This window comes from Vicia villosa, linkage group LG5 (genome assembly GCF_029867415.1).
Source record: "Vicia villosa cultivar HV-30 ecotype Madison, WI linkage group LG5, Vvil1.0, whole genome shotgun sequence".
NCBI classification, from domain to species: Eukaryota; Viridiplantae; Streptophyta; class Magnoliopsida; order Fabales; family Fabaceae; genus Vicia; species Vicia villosa.
Window position 1 is genome coordinate 56,169,433 of NC_081184.1, and position 5,250 is coordinate 56,174,682.

Below are 5,250 nucleotides of genomic sequence, written 5' to 3' on the forward strand. Positions count from 1 at the left end.
ACCTAAACCAATCCTATAACTAACAGCCTTATAACCAATTTCAGTTAACAGTTTAAACTAACTGTGTAACTAACCTAACTGTCATAACCACCCCTAACCGAATCTAATAGTTATAACCAACCTTCCCAACTCTTAACTAACTAACTTCCCTAACAGATTTTTATAACCAACATTTAACTGAAACAGTTACAAGCCTAACAGAACTAACAAGAGTTCAGATAACAGAATGAAACCGAAGGGTAACAGAAAATCAAAGAAGCTAACCTTCTCAGAAGCGCTTCCTTCAGCCTCTATATAATCTCCAGCCTCCACCATTTTTTCTCCACTTCATTCATCTTCACCACCTTCTCTCCCTCTCTTCACTTCATCACCATCTTCACTTCATCTCGATTTTTCACCTTCATTCATCATTTTCTTCATCTTCACCATCTTCAATTCTCTCCCTCCAGTTCCTCTTCAATCACTCTGAACCACCTTCTTCACACAACCATTTTCAACCACCAATTCACCACCTTCGTATAATCTTCAATCTGCAAAAGAACAAGAAAATCACAAACAGTTACAATCAATCTTCTTCATCTCGAATTCAAGAAAACAATGAAGAGTAGAAGCTTCGTGAATCGGAGATTCTTCATCAAGAAGTAAACCTTCAAGAACCTCGTTGTCTCTGCATCCACAACATCTCTGAACATTGCTTCATAACTTCACGCTCTTCATCAATATCAGCATCTCCACGCATGTTCATAACACCACAATGCACAGAAAATTAGAATAAGAGGAGAAACGAAGTGGTTGAAATCTGAAGCAAGAGGAAGCGTGATTACCTGGATTTCTTGAAGACGTTCTTTGGTTGTTCACTATCATCCGGCTTGAAGAGAGAAGAGATCGAAGACTAACGATTGAAAGGGAAAAGGAATCGAGAATCTGAGAGCGGAGACTCGAGAGAGTTGAAGCAGATACGAACACGATGACGGCGAAAGAAGCTCGCACCGGAGAAGGTTGTTGCCGCACCGCCGTTCGCCGTTCGCATGAAGAAGAGGAGGAGGTTCAGGTAACTTCAACATCCCTATCTTTTGACCTAATTCCCCTTTTATCTTCTGAATTGATTTATTGATTTTAACATAAAGTTTGATTAATATAAAGTTTAATATTGATTTTAACATAAGTTTAATATTAATCTAGAGAAATATTGGAACATGATTAATAATAATAATAATAATAATAATTTGAACACAAATAGCTTGGGCCAGATTCACTCTACCCCCTGTGGCCCATTACGTCATTTTTTGGACATAGGAAAACTCTGAACAAAAAGATTAAAAATATAGCTTTGGGTCCATTTCGTTGGGTTTCTGCACCATTACTATATCATACCCCCGTGAGCCCATACACCTCTCTTTTCTGAAACCACAAAAAATCACGTTGGGCCTCCCTGTTTGGACCCAGTATCCAGATTACTCTTCACACAATAAATTCAGTTTACACCCCCTATCTCCATTCCTTTTTATTTGGATTAATTACATTTTTTGCCATTTCTTTGAGTAAGTAAAATACTATTTTTCTCTTATCATTTTAGACTTTTAGTACAATTTTTGACATAGAATATAATCATTAAAAATATTAGTTTTAGGCTATTTTGTTTTAGTCTTTTACTTGATTTGTAATTCAATTTCTCCCATAAAATCAATATAAAAAATAGTAGTATTTTTTATTCATGTTTGTACTATATTTTTTGACTTGTTACTATATGCTTGTATGCCAATTTTTGTACCATTGTGTTACTCACTATTGACTTCCATTTGCGATCTTTATTTTCATGTTTCTTTTATTCCTAACCTTAGGTAGAAACCATGATAACATTAGGTAGGAATTCCCTTCATACTTAGGCTAGTTTCTTTTCCTTTTCAACCTTAAAACATCTAACAAATACTTGAATTAAATCCCATAAAAAATACAAAGAAAACACTTAAAAAACATTAGTAAAAAAGTGAAAATCATTAAAAAGGGAATGGAAGCTTGAATCTCCCTTGCTTTAGGGAATCATTCGAGTGCTTGGATCTCCCTTGCTTTAGGGAACCATTCGAGCGTAAGTTCCCAATTTCTAAAAAACACAAACCAAAGAGCAACTCGAGTCTCCCTTGCTTTAGGGTTCCACTCGAAACGTTCAAAATCTCTTCTTCATCTCCCCTCCGAGGCATTCTTTAATCGGACACGTTATTTCCGCTCCATTCCCAGCTTAAGACTCCAGAGGTCGAGCAGCGGAGCGCGAATGTAACTTCGTCCACTAAAAAACACAAAAACAAACAAAAACTAAAGAGCCGAACTACGGCGCTCTGATTCCTGAAAAGGATACGTAAGCATTAGGTCGCGGGGCCTAAGCGAGCACAACTATTTATAAAACTTATTTTCCCCGTGTTTCTTTTCTTTCTTTTGCATACATTGCCTTTAGATTTATAAGTACACACCCTTTAGATAGCAACAAACATAGGTGGATACCATCGAGTACGATGGGCGTGAGGGGTGCTAGCACCTTCCCCTCGCGTAACCGACTTCCGTACCCTATCTCTGGTCGAAAGACCTCGTTCTTATTCTTTTTAGGTTTGCTGACGTTCCTTTCCTTTTAGGATAGATATGTTAGTGGCGACTCTGTTGTTCATTTCGCGAGCGTGCGACAGCTGCCTACAGAATAATGACTATTCTATCATTCCCTAAAGACTACCTACCCTCTGTATGGTAGGAACAGTTTTATGGCGAACGATACTTCTTCGATGACCCTTAATATCCAATGAAAGGACTACCTACCTTCTTTGTGGTATGGATAGCCCTTTCAAACAAAAACTTAAAGAACAAGAAAGACACTCTTAGGGTAGGTGCTCCTAGTTTCTTGCTCATAATCAAATCAAACTTTCAAATGCTTTTCACACCTCTTTTCAAAATACTTTCCAAAAGGCTACACTTATTTACAAGTTAAAGTCTTTATTCAAATATTTTACTATACACACACTACACTTTTCAAACAAACAAAACAAGTGAGCTAAGCAATTAAGAGCTTATGGATAACCATGGATATAAAGGGTGCTTATGTAACACCCCAAATCTACCCCAAAACATTTATGCGGAAAAATCAGAGTATAAAAATTCTCAACAGAATCAGGATGTCACACATTCAACATAAACATAAACCTGTCATGCTTTTTAAACTAATACATAACACTATCAGGATTGGAGTGAACAAAACTCATAACATATACCTCTACTTTTGAATAACATAGTATTCAAAGCATAACCCAAACTTAGGTTCAACATGCAACAGATTCACAATGATTCAACAATTAAGACATAACATCTTTTGAATCATAAAAAGAAACAATACAAACAAATCCTCAAATACATCATAAGGTTCAATAAGCAAATAACAACATCAAGCAAGTGTTCATTTCCCCCCGAGTGCTACGTATCAGAGCAATGACACCCAAAACTCGACTATAAGCGGAAACAACTACTCATCTGGATTACCTGCATGTTACCCACGTGGAGGCAACATTCAAACAGAAAGGGTGAGATATCAAACTATATAAATAGGATTATGATAAATCATATATTAGGTAAGGAATATAAATGAATCACCGTTTCACACAACATCAACATAAACAACACAAAGAACATCATTAAAGAATAGTCTTGATATCAACACATCGACATCTCCAACGAATCAACACATAAGCATCACAATGCATAGACAACAACCTCCACCAACAACAACTAACAAAGACTCGAATGCGACTCAACTATGCATATGCATGTGGTACCGTTGAAGTAAAACTCCCAACTTAGAACATTGCCAGTAATTCCGAGGCATAAGGCAAAGCCTTCAACACGGTCACATATCAACATCACACCGTTCAACTTTATGTTATGCTATGCTATGCGGAAACACACAACGAATACGATTTGACAACGAAATAACGACATAACAACAACACAACAACGGTCACATATCAACATCACACCGTTCCACTTTAGCCAAAGGCTCACATTACAACTTATCAATTCACAGCGTTATATACACAATATCAAAATTTGCTATAATTCACACTATGAGGCTATTCACACAAGAATACACAAAATAATCATATTGGAAATCACAAAATTAATCGCAACAAAAGCATCCAAAACAAAATCACAAATTGCACTCAATTCGCAAAATAATCGCAATATGTCAATATATCAAATAAGCCAAAAACAATTCCAAATCAACAACTAACTCAATTAGATATCATGTTAGTTATCAAAACAACATTGTTAGCTTAGCAATATATTATTCTCAATTTAATTATTCAACTAAAACACAATTTACGGTCAAATTCCCGAGGTGCCGTAATTTATCGATAAACCGAATAATTTATTCAAGTCTAAGTATTTTCTAATTAAATAGACTTATTGAAATTAATTCTACTATCGATTAAATCAAACAATTAATAATCATATTATATTAATTCAATTCAATATTCTAAATATTTCTACTACTTATCCTTTATATCCTCTTATTATATACTAATATACTATCTATTCCTCATTAGATTTTCTAGTATATATCCCCTTATAATACTATCATATATATGTGTGTATATCTATTACATAACTAATTTATATATATCTCAAAGTAATTGAATACACTAGATTAATCTAAACAGCAAGCCATGGTAAACATTGAAATGTGAAGGAATATTTGGTGGCTGAAGGACATCACTAATAACACTGCTAGACGCCATCAACCACACAGTTCCATTGCCGGTAGCCAAAACTACCAGCCGGACGTCACCAAACTACTTGTTGGATGTCCAAGTGCCTTACAGCGGCATCTGTAATGGATCTATAAACCCATTTCCACTCACAAATAGCATATCTCGTACTTAAATATAAGTTTCTACTTTATGGTTCCTACTGTTATATGACTATTATATATATTAGGTAACAATTCATAGAGTAAGAACAGAAGAAACCATTTGCAATTTCAAACAGAAAATAAAAATTAACACTACACAATAACTAATCTATACCCTAAACCCACATATAATCCATCATATTTCCATTTAGGTAGTAAGAATCCCCCCTTACCTTGGATTGAGTGCAGCTCTAAGAAGATTCAATTGGAAATTGGAGAAAAAAATGCACTTTAGAGCAACACTTTGGGTCTCCTCTTCAAACCCTAACCCCTCTTTTCTTTCTCTCCTTCGGTTTCCTCTTCTT

General features: G+C 35.4%; 1 long non-coding RNA gene across 1 annotated transcript; it reads right to left on the reverse strand.

The window, feature by feature from the left end:
• Positions 1-3,222: 3,222 nt before the first annotated feature.
• LOC131606645 (uncharacterized) lies at positions 3,223-5,250 on the reverse strand. The gene is made up of 2 exons (XR_009284933.1): positions 5,119-5,250; positions 3,223-3,516 (listed from the first exon to the last, which is right to left on the reverse strand). It is a non-coding gene; the product is annotated as an uncharacterized LOC131606645 (long non-coding RNA).